The sequence below is a fragment of the Pholcus phalangioides genome, unplaced genomic scaffold, assembly GCF_987345545.1.
Source record: "Pholcus phalangioides strain wild (caught in Gottingen) unplaced genomic scaffold, Ppha-v1.0 ptg000011l_1, whole genome shotgun sequence".
NCBI lineage: Eukaryota > Metazoa > Arthropoda > Arachnida > Araneae > Pholcidae > Pholcus > Pholcus phalangioides.
The window spans coordinates 30,551,854-30,567,642 of NW_028301604.1; the positions used below are offsets into that span (position 1 = coordinate 30,551,854).

The 15,789-nt window shown below is 37.4% G+C and overlaps 1 non-coding gene across 1 annotated transcript; it reads right to left on the minus strand.

Annotated features, from left to right (window-relative positions):
• Window positions 1-7,899: 7,899 nt before the first annotated feature.
• TRNAS-GGA (transfer RNA serine (anticodon GGA)) lies at window positions 7,900-7,973 on the minus strand. Its single transcript has one exon. It is a non-coding gene; the product is annotated as a tRNA-Ser (tRNA).
• Between the last annotated feature and the right edge of the window lie 7,816 nt (window positions 7,974-15,789).

Here is a 15,789-nt window from a genome sequence, read left to right on the forward strand (position 1 = left end):
CTGAGAAGGGCTCCGCAAGTCAAAAAAAGGCTGAGAACCCCCTGTGTTAGAGGGTTGGCGATTAAAAGAATTGTTTTTGTTTGATTAAAAATGTATTTCTTGGTTGAACACATTTATTTGCAATTTTGTGTTCAGTGGAACTGAATTAGAGTTCGTTCCAAGGGAGGTCCAAAATTTGTTTGGGCCTTCGAAATTTCCAAATCTCATCATGTCGTAGTCCACAACGTCTCTTATATGTTGGTGTTGTGAGTTGCCCATTCTGTCAAATTGATTGAGGTTTAATTCTTGTACGTATGACCAAATATGGGAGAGTTGAAGGCCCGTTCATATGTTGATGTAACGAAGGAACCAAAGTGCTTTTGTTAGCTGTCGAAGGATTTTATTTTGTCTCACTTGCAGGGTTTTTATATTTAGTTTGCGTTCGTGGGCGAACACCGATGAGACGTAAAGCATTGTGGGTCGAAAATATGGAATTGTATAGAATTATTTTTTATAGTGAATTTCGCTCTGTGAGAAGTTTCAGGATCAGTGAGAAAAGTTTTCTCTCTGAGACGAGGGCGGTAAAAGAAAAAACGTGGGGAGACTATGCTGAAGCAATTGACAATCATACCAACTTACCACGGAAGGAAATGTAATGTGCGTCACTTATTTTTGATTTTTCAGGTGACTAAAAGAAAAACGAATCATTTGCTGAAGGCAGTGGTTCTAAAAGCTGGTGTGCTATTGATGTGTACTTGTTAAGTGCTTCGAAGCGATTCTCAGACTGCTTTGAGAAGTCACGGATAGACACTGAGTCTAAGGGAGTCGAAGGTGAAAAAAAGCTTTAGAGAACCACTGGCTTAAGGGTTTTATATAGACGTTGCTTGGATCGCAAAAAGAAATTCTTCAGAAGTTTTCTTTACTGTTTAATTCCACCTTCCCCCCACAAGAATTTCATTGATGACTCCCTTTTAGTCCCCCCATGGTCTTTGCCTCCTGCTAAAATCTACTTCGAAATGAAACAGTGACTCACTTGCCACTGTTGCCTACTAGTTGCTTAATATTTTGATTATTTCTAAGTATGCGTGTACTGAGTACACTGTATTGATTGTTGTTGATGTAGAATTCTAATATATTCCATCCGTGCTAAATAGGAACGTTTAAAGTTAAAATATTACAGTATGTATGTGTTACGGTGAATGTGATAAATTCGCAATAAATGTTTGAACGAAATTTATCAAACTTATCAAAATAGTCGGCGATTATGCATAATCAACGGATAGATGAAATTTACCCTAACAGACACTGCATATTGGTTTAATGTATTTTTTACTTAGGGACAGATGAGCTTAAATTTCTGATCAAGACGTTTATATTTTGGGAATTCTCTCGCGACAAGTTAATCGACGCAACCCCTTGGGGAACCGACCAGACTTCAAACTCGAAGCCTTTTTTAAAAATCAAAAACTGGCTTCAAAGAGGGAAAGTGCATAGGAATGGTCCCTGGTACGGAGCCATTGTAAATATTTTCTTTTGTCCTACCTTCAGTAGTTCTTTATCTATCCTATCGAGGTTTTAACATGGGGTGCTTGTCTAGATGCCGACTGAGGGACGCTAGTCTAGACTAATGAAAGGTTCTCAGGGATTTGTTAACTATTGTGATGAGATACTTGACACAGTATATTTAACTACTTATGTGGGGACGAAGAAAATGACATGAAAGCTCTCCGGCTTATTGTGGGAATGTAACGACGCAAAGAAGATGCATATTCATATGGCGAATGAGTGCACAAAAACACGGGTGGCAGGCACAGAAGAGCGGTTTTTTTTTTTCTTTTTTGACACCTTTCCGTTTCCATGCGTCTGGTTTTGTGTCCGAGAAATACCACAATCACATATCCCGCGATAGATGTAGTGAACAAACAACATCGTTCGTGTATTTCGGGCAATTGAAACTGTTGTTAAGCACTGAATGGTTCTGTTGCTGTCGTGGTGAACTGCAAAAAACCTAACAAAAAACATAGAGACCTGCAAACAAAAAGCTACTCTTTCTTTCTACACTCTATAAGCTACACAAAAGAACTGGTTACGCACTTTTTGTGCGCAAAATAAAGCAGCGTTTCTCTTTCCTTTTTTTGCCCGTGGCCCCCTTTGAATATTTTTTTTCTCGTGGCTCCCCTGAGTCTTCGACCCTCATCTAGAAGCAAGATCCTTTATACGTATTGAATTGATTTTTTCAGTGAATTTATACTGAATGAAAATTTTTGCAAATAAAATTGGCCTCCAGACCACTGGCCTAGAATTTATTGAGCTGCCCACTAATCCGAATTCTATTCAGGACTGTCTCAACATCATGGGCCCCTCAGGCAAAGTGATGCTATGGTATTCCTATACTTAGCAGGAAATAAACAGCCTACATATTTCCTATTTATTTTAAAAATTTATTGCACTATGCAAAATATCATAAGGTGGAGTCACTTGTGGACATGAGACCCCCGGGCATGACCCCTCACAAGAGTGGGACTGACAGAGCTGCATCCCAGGGCCTGATATGGTTTTCATCATTTTTTGTTTTTCCCACTAAATTTAATATAGAGGAGGGGGTCTGTGAAAAATCTAGCCGGGGGCCTGCGAAAAACCCCATCCTAGGGAACCTGCTGCAAAATGTGGGCGGTGAGGCCCGGGTGAGTCCATGCCCTAAGACGGCCCTGGTTTCGTTGGATTCTGCAAGTGTATAGTCAATATAAAAGCATTATTTCTTCACACCTTAATTTTTCTTCTCAGCTCGCTGCAGCCCTCCAAACCACCTGTCACGGCCCCTTTCTAAATTTATTGCATCTCCGTGATTCCTAAATTTCTACACAAATATTGAGTTTTGAACACCCCTCCCCAACCACTATTTACTGCTCCCGACATTTCCTATTATTTTACGCCTATGATGATGTCGTACTGACTTAAATTCTTCACGGTTGTAATCGCAACAAAATGTATAATGCATAACATGATTCTATTCCGAACACATTATTCGACCTCACTTGGTAATGCATAATTTCTCAAATTATAATATTTTGTTTCGAAATTCATGGGTACATTTTTTTCAAGTGAGCCAGATTAGTTCGCAAGCAGGGGTTTGTTCCTCCATGTATTTCATTTCATTTTTATGTATTTTTTATTTATGAATTATGTGAAAAAAGTTTGCCGATTGCCCACAACTTCTGCAAATAAATGTATAGAAAAAAAAGGCTATGGAATGTGTGTGTGTTGTGTTTTCGTTGGTGTTCACATTTTTCTAATGATTGGCCAATTTTTCATGTACCAAAACAAGACTCAACTTGAAAGATAGAATTGCCGAAAATGTCAAAAAAGTAATAATAATAATGCAGCATAGTATGCAAGGGCGTAGCGAGGGGGGGGGGGACTTGGGGGGTCTGGTCCCCCCCCCCGAAATGTGAGAAAATGACCGAAAAAAGGGAAAAAGATGCCAAATCCATTGTTCTGTCACTTTGGTCCCCCCCCCCCCCGAACGAAATTTCTGGCTACGCCCCTGATAGTATGCTTATTATCTTGGTTTTAACAATGGCTTTCCGCACATTTTATGTCAGTTACATGGTTTTCACATGGTCGTCGCGTTATTGATTTTAAAATTATTATTATTATATATTATAAAAATGATAGCATGATATATTAGGAATTATAAAGGCGTGGTTCATTAAAAACTTTGGCTATTCTAACTTTCCAGGATGCCTGTACTCGTTAACAGGGCCGGCCGTCTTAAGAGCTTCATGGGACCCTGGGCCAAGTGGTTTTTCTGAGGCCCAACATAATTAAGGGGCTCTGGGCAAACCCTCTCGTCAATGCAGAAATCGGCCCAGACCAAAAGAAGTTTCAGACACGAATTATACGTATTCATCAAATGGGCTTCAAAACTGGGAGATCGGAAGTATGAAAAGATTTGGGAAAAAAGGGTGTCAAAAACCATAAATCTGTCTATCATCATGACCCCCCCCCATCCTGTAGCAAGCCCCCCGACCGGGACTTTTCAAGGCCCCCTCTATAGTTAATTTATAGTGTTAGAAAGTAGAAAACTAAGAATCAGGGCCGTAACTAGGATTTATGCCGTCCGGGGCAAACATCATTTTCGGTGCCCCACAACGATTTATAATGATAAAATTCGACTATCTTGTAATGGTGTTCTTTGTACCCCCGCCTAAAACTACTGCCCCCTAAATTCTGCCGCCCGGGACCGTCACCCTCCACCCTGCCCCCCTCTAGTTACAGGTCTGGGTAAGAATAACTGCGAACTCAGCCCTCCCCCAGTGGGGGAGTATCGCTCTGATTTTAAATATTTGTTAAACTGATGTGTGACTGCTCATGAACGAACTTTTCGCTCGTATTGCAGGCTCCTTTCAGCTACAAATGAACCGTGACAAGCCGAGAGCCGCAGAAATGAAAGTGAACCGTTGCCTGTTAAAACGCCTCCTGTAATTGGTCGGAAATGAGCCGTGAATCGCTTCTTTTTTTCGCTTGTGTTGCCTCCTCCTATTGGCTACAAATGAACCGTGAAGAGCCGTGAGCCGCAGAAATGAAAGTGAACCGTTGCCTGTTAAAACGCCTCCTGTAATTGGTCGAAATTGAGCCGTGAATCGCTTCTTTTTTCGCTTGTGTTGCTTGCTCCTATTGGCTACAAATGAACCGTGACGAGCCGCGAGCTGCAGAAATTCAAGTGAGCCGTGTCCTTTTAAAAGGCCTCCGGGAGCCGCTTCGCTTGCCACTGTTCTGTAGAACTTAACAACTAGTCTCTACCCAAGTCCCCACCCTCCCTTCTAAGAAGACGTTGGCCACGCTTTCTTTTTTCCCCCTTTTGCAAGGGTTTTTTTTGCACAAAAGGCTTTTACAATCCCCCTTTCGCTGCGTTCTTTTTTATTTACTATTATTTTTTTCTCTTTTACCTCGGATTGAATGCATCTCATTCTCGTTGTTATTATTATTGTTATTTGGTCTACTCACCAGTGCAGTCTTACGCATGGGCACGTCCGCGGGGAGGTGCAGAAGAGGCAGATCTCCTGAAAATAAGATGTTCAAATTTCCAAGATTCGGAGTACTTTGAATTGATAGGCAGTAATTTTTAGCCAGATAGAGAAGAGCCGCAACTGGGGGGGGGGGGTCTGGGGCTCGGGCGCTGGACTAGTGGGGGAAGCGAATGCACCTCTTTTAACTGCTCCTTCTACATTATACGGGGCACAGAAATGAAAGTTTGTTCCGGCTTAAAAAGTATCTAGGTGCGTATCCCTGGATTGGGGGGGAGGGGGGTGCTCTCATTACGGCTCTGCTCTTCAGCTCGGATTTGTTGCTCCTCCTAGAGATGACAGAAATCGTTTTCCCTGATTTTTCTTTTCTTGACCAGTATACATTTTTTTTAGCTCTTCAACGTCGGATTTGGCTTCCAGCAAAAATAATTTTCCCCAATTGTTTTTTTGGTCAATAAATCTTTTCTGCCCTATCGTGACAAATTTGCCCCAACCCTTTGCTACAGTGGAAATCATGTCCCCTAATTTTTTTTCGACTTTTCACTTCAGATTTGATGCCTTTTCTACGAGCAGACAAATCATTTACACTAATTTTTTTTGGTCAATAATATTTGTTTTTGCCCTTTCATCATGGATTTAGCACCCCACCTAGAGCGGACAGACACCATTTCTTCATTAATGTTTTTGGGTACATAAGATTTTTTTTTTGCTTTTTAATCTCTCTAACAGCGATATCCCATGTGAACGTACGGATCCCGCGGCTGAACAGTCGCCCCTACATTCATAATTTTCAACCGCAATGTAATTTGTTGTTTCAGTTGTGATTTTTCAATTAAAATTTCGTATGTAATTTCAGTCGTTATTATAATGAATAAAAGAAGGGGGGGGGGGACGATTGTCCACCTCTTCCTTTGCGACTATACCAGTGATTCCCAACGTGGGCGATGGAATGTTCCGGGGGCGGTAGAAGCTACGGGTATAACATAGGATCCTATGGCTTAGATTGCGTTGGGGGGGGGGGGGGGAATGGGAGAACAAAATTTCTGAAGAAGGGGCCGTTGGGACAAAAAAAGGTTGGGAACAATGGCCTATACGAATACATTTTTTTGTGAACTGGAGGGGTACTTGTTATCACTCAAGTTTATCAACGTAACCCCTTGGGAACCCAACCCGCACTCTCGAAGTATTTTTTCCTAATGTGTCGTAGTCTACACCTTTATACCTAGCTAGGTATAAAGGTGCTGTATGAAGGCTGTATTCCGTACGAGAACCTTTCGCGACTCCTTACAAAATGACTTTTGTGCGAGAGAAAAAAAAACGGTGATTGTTTATTTTTATGTGATATGTCTCGAAACTACATCTATCTACATCAAAAATCTATATCTACATCAAAAGCTGTCCGGCGTATTAAAAAAGACGACCATAGGCAGAGATGGACTTGGAAGTCTGGGGGGTGGGCATGATGATGATGATGATGTCAATTCACATATACATTTATACATTAGATCAGTCGACTCTATCTTTGATGCTGGGGGAGGGCAATGGCCCCCCCCACGCCTCCCGTATCTTCGCCCATGAAGACGACACAGAAGATGAAAACAAATTGTTTATCGATTGTAACGTAAATGAGAACATGGATGTTCATGCAAATACAGTAATATGGAGATTTTTTCCTCACCATCTTCAGGGCCATCTTAAGAGCAACATGGGCCCCCGGGCCAAATGACTTTTCTGAGGCCCTTTTTTTCCTGAGACCCCCCCCCCCGGGCCATGCCTTAAGACGGCACTGACCATCTTACGTGTCTGGTTTAGTGCACAAAACCATCTTCTATAAGGGGCCATTCAAGTATTACGTAAGCAGATTTTCAGCCATTTTTGACCCCCCCCCCCATTTGTTAGCAAAAGTCGCAAAACACTGACCCCCCCCCCATATCTTCAGAAACGGGTGGTTGATGACGTAAGCAACCTTCAAAACCCCCTCCCCCCCCCATTGTCATCAAAAGTCAGCAAATCCGAACCCCCCCCCCCTCCCCGATGCTGATGTTATACTTGAATGACCCCTAAGCGAAAAAGTTTATTTTTATTATTTTTGGAATGAGAGAGAGAGAGAGAAAAAAAAAAGCTTGATTTTTTGCATATTTCTCTGGTTGATTTTTTAATTGAAATGCAACGTGTGTCCATCAACTAAAGCGTGCTCAGTGTGCTGTAATTTGAAAAAAAAATCTTGATATTGTTTGTGGGGAAGGAGGGGGTAAATCTCACAAGAGTTTACAAAACTCTTCGCTAGATGGAGCTCTTGATCAACTCTTCAAAAGAGCGGAAGAGCCGTGAAAGAGCTGCGGTTCATTTTGGTCAGCGAGCGGTTCAGAGCCGCTCACGGAAAAGAACCGTTTTGCCCATCACTACTTTATGCCTAAAAACAATAGAGATGGACGATCCGCTCATGAACCGTCTAGAGGAGCGGCTCTTTTCAAAGAGTGAGTGAGCCACGGTTCTTGAAAAAAGAACCGCGGCTTACACTTCCATCGCATACAGTGATGGTAACTCGTGGGAAATTTCCCATATTCGTGGGAAAAATCCACCCAAGTGGGAAATTTCTCAGCATTTGTGGGAAAAATCCACCCAAGTGGGAAATTTCTCAGCATTTGTGGAAAATTTTGAGAGTTCATCAAACAAAAGAATTTTCGCAAAAAATGAAAAAATTAATGCAATGCAATACATTTCTATTGAAAATTCTTGATTATGTATATCCCCCGCTAGATGGCAGCACATTTTTCTGAATGGGTGGGAAAAATTTAGTCAAAAGTGAAATTTTGCTGGAAGAGGTTACCAAACGAAGGTTTTAACAACTGGATGTTGCGAAGATATATTTCGGAAAGAGAGAAAATTCAACTGCCCCTACGGGGAATCGAACCCACGTCCTTTCACTTTCCGGGTGAACGCCCTAGACCACTAGACTACAGAGGCACCGAATCTCTCAATCTTTCCTTGGAGCTCGTGTACACTGAAAGGGACCATACATACTAGACGAAGTGAAGAAGGACTTGAGTGAAATCAAAAGTATTGCAGTTAGTATAGATGCATCGAACAGGCAGAACATAAAACTTTTTCCTATCATTGTGAGGTATTTCCTACCTACTCGGGGAGTTCAAATCAAAATAATGGACTTTTCCTCCTTACCTGGTGAAACATCTGACTTGCAGAGTGCCATGTTAAAAGAGTTCATTGATAAATTTGGCTTGGAAAACAAAATTGTTGCTTTGTGTGCAGATAACTGCAACACCAACTTTGGCGGATGCAGAAGACAAGGGAAGAATTATGTTTGGCGGAAATTCGAAGAAATATTGAAGCGGCAAATCATTGGCATTGGTTGTGGTGCACATATTGTGCACAATTGCTTCCAGAGTGCTATTGACTGCCTACCTGTAGCTGTCGAATACCTTGCTGTGAAAATATATAACTATTTTCATGTGTATAAAGTCAGAGTAGAAGAGCTGAAAAATTTCTGTGAGTTTGTAGAAAACCACTACACTAAATTATTAGAACATGGACACACAAGATTCTTGTCCCTGGGACCATCAATAGAGAAAATATTGAAAATGTTTGATGGGCTTCGTTCATATTTTCTATTTCAAGAGAAATGTCCTGTTATGCTGCGAAAACTGTTTGAAGATCCTTGTCTGAAGTTGTGGTTGACTTTCGTAAAAGATCAAATTGTAACATTCCAAACATGCATAAATTGCATTGAAAAAGAAGACATTTCAGCTACAGAAGTGGCGTTACAAATTGAAGAGCTCGTCTGCAACTTAGAGCTAAGAAAAAATGAATCATTTGTAACAAGTGATGTAAAAAAACAGCTGAAAATATTAGTAAACACTGGAGAAATTAATGAAGATTATTTCTTCGAAATTGTTCGAGATTTCTATCAAACAAGTTTGGAATGCATCAGAAAATGGGAAGAGAGTTTTGGCAACTCAGAGAAGTTTAAGTGGGTGCTATTAAACCAGGTACCTGAATGGAAAGATATACAGGACAGTCTGAATGAGGAATTCTTATCGCGCACTGAAACAGATGAAGCTCGTGTATTTGATCAATGGATTGTTATAAGATGTATAATTGTGAGGGAACTAAATGCATGGAATGAAAAAAACATTTCTTTACCTGATAGATGGGTACACATTTTTTCTGAATTGAAAACAAAAAATATTTATTATGAAGACTTCAATAACATTATTGAATTTATTCTTTGTCTTCCTGGGAGTACAGCTCCCGTGGAACGAGTATTTTCACTTATGAATAATTTGTGGTCAAAGGAGAAATCTAGATTCGGTGTGGATACAATGCGGGCTCTGCTTATTGTTAGGCAAAACTGTAACATGGAATGCGAGAAGTTTTATGATAAGGTGTTGAAAGATAAAAGTTTGCTTTTAAGGGTAGCTTCATCAGATAAATATCCATGGTATAACAATGCAGAGGCTCCCTTATTCTAATTTTTTGTAAAAATTTACAATGTTTCAGTTTATGTCTTGTTTTTTTTTACAATTTTATATTTATTCGGACACAGCGTATTTATTTGGAAGTTGTGAACGTGTAATAAAATATTTATTACCATTTTTGTCTTTGTTGTTGCATTGCGCTTGGATAAGAGGTGAGTTGAAAATTTTTAAAATACTCAGTGAGACAGTAATTCTCAATATAAACAATACCATACAGAATATTAAGCTTTTGAAATTTTTTTCATTATCAGAAGTGTGTTGCTTTTCAGCAGGGGCGTCGGAAGTGTTTCGAACCTGTGGGTGCTCGTCTTGAGTTCCATATAGGAAATTTCGATTTCTGAATCAATTCTGTGGGTGCTCGGACCTGTTTTACAAATTTTCGTGGGTGCTCGAGCACCCACAGCACCCCCGGCTCCGACGCCACTGCTTTTCAGATTTGACAGGCAGCTGTGAACGAAAATTAATTTAACAGATTTTATTCAACATAGGATAGTAACTCATTTTTTTTCAACAAAACGTGGATACTGCCTATGAATTTCATAGAATATATACATATTTTTATTATATATAGCACGAAGTAATTTTAAATATGTGAAAATGTTCTGCTATAGCAATCTTTTTTCCTTCACTTCAGGGAGAAAAGTAGAGTGAAGTATCGAAAAAATGCATTTGAATCGAGATTACTGAGAAACAAAATATTCTGAATTCTTCGAATCAACACTAAAGAACTCATTCCGAGTCTTTCAAACTTGGGGGATTAAAAACCGCTGTGTTTTCCTGGTATTTTAGAAAATTTTGTGCCATAATTGGTGATTTAGCCGTAATTTGGCGGCAGTTTGGCAATAATTGGCGCTATCCCGTATTTTCTCGTATTGGTGAACCGAATGTCCCGTATTTTCGTCGAGAAAATATGGTCACCCTAGGCCTTCTGTAATTGTTGGAACTGGAACTCACGACTCATGGTCTCTTCCGAAGTCCTACACCTTCCCTTCTACGAAGTAAGAACGCGTTGGCCACTCTTTCTTCCCCCCCCCCCCCCCGCCGCTTTAGCTTGTTATTTTTTTTTTATTTTTACGTTTTTCTTTTTTTGCTCTTTCACCTCGGATTGGGTGCACCTGTTGGAGAGGGGACGAAATTATTTTCCTTATTATTATTGTTATTTTCAGTGTTAACCAGTGCAGTCTTATGCATAGGGCGATCGTTGGGGGATCTCAGGTGCAGAGGAGGCCTCGTGAAAATGAGATAATAAAATTTGCAAAAGTAAGACTCTAAAGTGGTAGGTAGGAATTTTTAGCCCGATAGAGCCGGGGGTGGCCGCGTATAAACAAATCCAACTCTTCTAGCAACAGTATATAAATTTTGCGCATCGTGATTGGTCGAAGTTAGCATGTGCCATTACGTCACTTATAGTAAAATACTTGGCGAAATTCAAATTTGGCAAAGTCGAGAGCGGTGGTTTTTTTCTCTATCGTTTCATTTTCGCGCGTGGTTTCAAGCGGTTCTTTCGATACCTTAAATTTCATTGTTTCATTTTATTAATTTCGAAAAGGCTTAAATTATATTATTTATTATATTTAGAAATACGTAAATTTCGCAACAAAAAAAAAGTTTTAAAATCAGAAATTTCGCATTTATTCGCAATAAGGAATTCCAAATGGAAAAATTTCACATTCGTTCACAAAAAAAAAACTCGAATCAATAAAACAGTTCAAATCAAAAATTTCGCATTTAAAAAAAAGCGGCCATATATTACTAGAAAGTGTTAAAATACTTGATTGAAATCTAACATTGTAGTACAGTCGAATCCCGTTATGACGAACTTCAAGAGACCGGAGAAATCTCTTCGCTATAACGAAATTTCGTTATAAAGGAATTCAAGGTTTTTCCATTGTTCCTACGTAAAGTTATGTGGGGGATTAGAAAAGTGTTCGTCAAAACGAGATTTTCGCTGTAACAGTATTCGTTAAAACGGGATTCGACTGTAATTCTACTTTTCCCTAATTTAACCTCATATTTTTCAAATATTTTTTTTTTTTTTAATTTGCAAAAACAAACACAAAATACATATAAAAGACAGAACAAAAGCACATAGAAAGAACAACACGTGAACACAATAAATAGTCATATTGGACCCCAAGGGACATAACGTCCTTCCAGGCAGCCCTATGGATTAAATTATTATATTTTGCCGCCATTTTCTAAGTACCGTACGTTATGTTAATAAATGTTATGTAATAGTATATGAATATTTCAAAAATTTATGCACACTAAAAATTTGAATTGTGAGATCTGAAATTGTTGAATCACGATATTTCTTGTATAAATAATTAGTCTATGAAATAAATTTTCCTTTTCGTTTCACAAAACCTTCGTATATACACATACATACTCACATGACTACGTACATGCTCATAGAGATACACATATACATATATATTACACACATATACATATATATTACACACATATCCTTTTTACTATTTTTATTTTCTTATTATTTATCTTATTTTATTTTTGTATCATGACATCATAATAAATGTTTGTTTATTTCAGCTATGATTAAATTATTCCAATATTTCCCATTGATGTCACTATTTATATTGTATTTTATGAAAACAATCTTAAAATATATTTTCGTAATTTTGTACACTTTTTGCGTACATGAAAGCATCATATTTATTGTTACAATTATGAGCTGTCGACTGAAATGAATTCATTATTTTTGGAGCAGTAAACAAGAAACATTTTTGAAAAAGGTGTTTATTTGTTTTTGGGACTTCAAATTCATGTTTGATTCTTGCCGAAGTTCTGTTTGTTTTCTTCTTTAACCAGTTATTGTTTTTGAACACAAAATTTATAAGTCTGTAAATGTATACCTGTCTAATGTCCAATGTATGGCAATTGATATTGTTATCGTACGTGTTACATGTTTGTATTATTAGTGTTCTTGCTTTGTTGTAAGTGTTATTTAATGTTGTAATATTGGTTAGGTAAGCCCCACCCCAGGCACATAATCCATAGGTTATAATTGAATAAATCCATGCATAAAAAATGTCTTTTAAAAAATCTCCATCTATTAAATATTTTAATTTATAAAGTAAAACTATATAAAATCGGATTTTATTAGTTAATTTATCACATTGCAAGTTCCATTTTAAATCGTCCTGTATAATAACTCCTAGGTATTCATATTGGTGCACTCTTTCTATTTCATGACAATTGCAGTTCTGTTGTGTTTGTTGTTGGCAAGTGTGAATTTTAATCGAGATCTCGAAATTGGAGTTTATGTTTCTTGTTTTAATGCATTGATACTGGGTTTTGTGTACGTTTAATTCGAGTTTGTTTTCGGTCATCCATTGATTAATATATCTGAGGTCTCTTTTTGTTTTTTCTATAAGGTTCTCAAAGTTGTCATCTTCCACGTAAAGAGCTGTATCATCAGCGAATGATACAAGTTTTCCATTTAGATTCAGCAAACAGAAGTCATTAATATAAATCAAAAATAATGTAGGGCCCAAAACTGATCCCTGAGGGACACCCTTTTGAACCTGTAGGTATTCGCTTATTTGCTTATTGATGACGACTGCCTGTTGCCTTCTAGAATAATAAGTTTTGAACCATTCCAGAATACTTCCTCGAACACCAGCTTTATGCAACTTTTGTGTTAATATATTTAGATCAACATTATCAAACGCTTGTTTTAAATCCAGGTAGATTATCATAGAATATTTATTATTATTGTATCCTGTATTCATGTATTGACAAAGTTTAATTATTGCCATGTTTGTATTTTTCTTCTGTTGAAATCCATACTGATTTGGTGCAAAAAAATTATTATGATTTAGAAAATTTACAACTTGTTTGTTCATATGTTTCTCTATTACTTTAGAAAAAATCGGGAGAACTGAAATTGGTCTGTAATTATTCATATTATTAGGATCTCCTTTTTTGTAAATTGGGTAAACAAGGGAATATTTCATTTCGTCATAGAAGTAATTTTCTTTGATTGACAAGTCAATTAGATGTTTTAATACTTCAATGTGATAGAATGAAATTATTTTTAGCATTTTCGATGTTAAGCCATCATAACCAATTGCTTTAAAATCATCTAAATCATTTATTAATTTTTTTTTAAGTAGGTATATCAATATCTATAATTGCTATTGAGTTTACAATATTGTATATACTTTCATGTTGACGTGTGTATCCTATAGTATTGGTATTCAAGTTTCTATCAATGAATTCCTTATTAAAGTCATTTGCTAAATTTTTAGGATCATAATGGATTGGGAGTATTTGTTTTCTGTTATTTTTATTGAGTATAAAAGTATTTATACAATTCCATTGTTTTCGTTTGTCTCTATTGCATTCAATAAATTTGTTTTTTAGATGTTCTTGTTTAGCTTTTTTTATTTGAAATTTTAACATTTTATCATAATTCTTATATTCATTTTTATATGCAAGTTTTTATTTATTTTTTCGAAATTCCAAAAAGTTGCATATACAGTCCAGTACACTTATAACATAACCCGCATATAGCATAAATCGTGGATATAACATAGATTGTGTAATCCTTAGAATTTGGCCCCATTCATACCAGACTAGACCAGAATTGAACGTCTTCGTCGGCTAGACTTTGCAGGCTGTCTTCCGATCTAGGATTGGCATATGAAGTAAAAGACAAGTTGTACGTGCGTGTCAGTAGTGTAGTGAGTGTATGTTTAGAGAAATAAATTTCAATGTCAAGCCAAGGGGATAATTTACAGATCTTCGAATTCAGAGTACTCATCACAAGAAATATTTACTATATTCTGAATGAACATTTGTCATTGGGGGGGGGGGGGGAGGAAGAGTAGCTAATGTTGTGTTACTCAAAAAATCTCCCCACGGATAATGCGACATAATTGATAGATGCTAATCAGAGATTTATGTTAACAGAGCATGAGTAATTTTTTTTTAAATATCGTTCATTTATACGTTATATTGTCCATTTATCGTTCATTTGTACGATAATTATACACTTTTCATGGTTGTATGGTCTGTGAACACCTCTCAGTAATCAATTCGGTTATATGTTGTTACCAAATTGCCGACCTTGCAATATTTTACGTATACATTCATAACTATACAAGCAAAACTAATACCGTTAACATAATGAATATCAAAAACTGAAAATTATAATAATTGCAATATACGACTTTGATCACTATACACCAATGTCCACAAAATAAAAATAAGTGTTCTAACTTATGAATATGCGAAAAGGAATAAATGAAAATATATGGGTTAACATGAGTAACATGGGATTAAATGTGATTACATATTCAAATAAATGCGAGTTACCATATTTCAACAGCGTACTGAGATATAGTAAATTTTTTTTTCATTCAAGTTCAAAGCTAGTTCATTGTCCAGGTGACACCTAACACATCCATAGGTTTGGGATGCTTCGTGGGAACCCAATGGCCCATTCATAGTCTACATATTTTTACCTCTGTTATAACATACCCTGCTTAAAAATACATTGTGGGTATAACAAACCAAAATAATGGTCTTAACCAAGAAAATGATCCGGATACAGTCGAATCTCGTTTTAACGAACACTTTTCTAATCCCACAAATAAGTTTACATAGGAACAATGATAGATAACCTAGAATTTTTTTATAACGAAATTTAGTTTTAACGAAGTGATTTCTCTTGTCTCTTGGCGTTAGTTATAAAGGGATTCGACTAAATAACATACTGCCAAAAAAAAACTCCAGAAAAATAGTCAAAAAACAGACTTTTTTGTACATTTATTTGGGTGATATCTTGAGTAGGTCTTTATATTTTTATTCATTTGTTCTTGTGGTGATATCTTGACGTTTTCTCATAAAAAGACCTGAATTTTTTTCAATAAATTAACATTGCCAGAATAGTTACATTTATCATCAACTGATGGCAATAAACAATTTTTTAGACAGATGTCGCAACTCTTGCACGCTATTGTACTTTTTCTAACAACGGTTCTGGACTTAGTCCCAATAGAATCATTCGCAGACTTAATGGAGTGTCCTGGTTATGCCGAAATGTCCAACGATCTGGCTTATGTGCAACTCTTTCACACTGCCACATAGGAGGAGATGGACTTGAAAGTCTGGGGGGTACGATGATTGCTGGGGGAAGGGCATGATGATGATGATGATGTCAATTCATATATACAGAAGTTCATATATACATCAGTAGGCTTTACCTTTGACGCTGGGACATCCCCCCTCCCATATCTCCGCCCATGTTCGGTAGGATG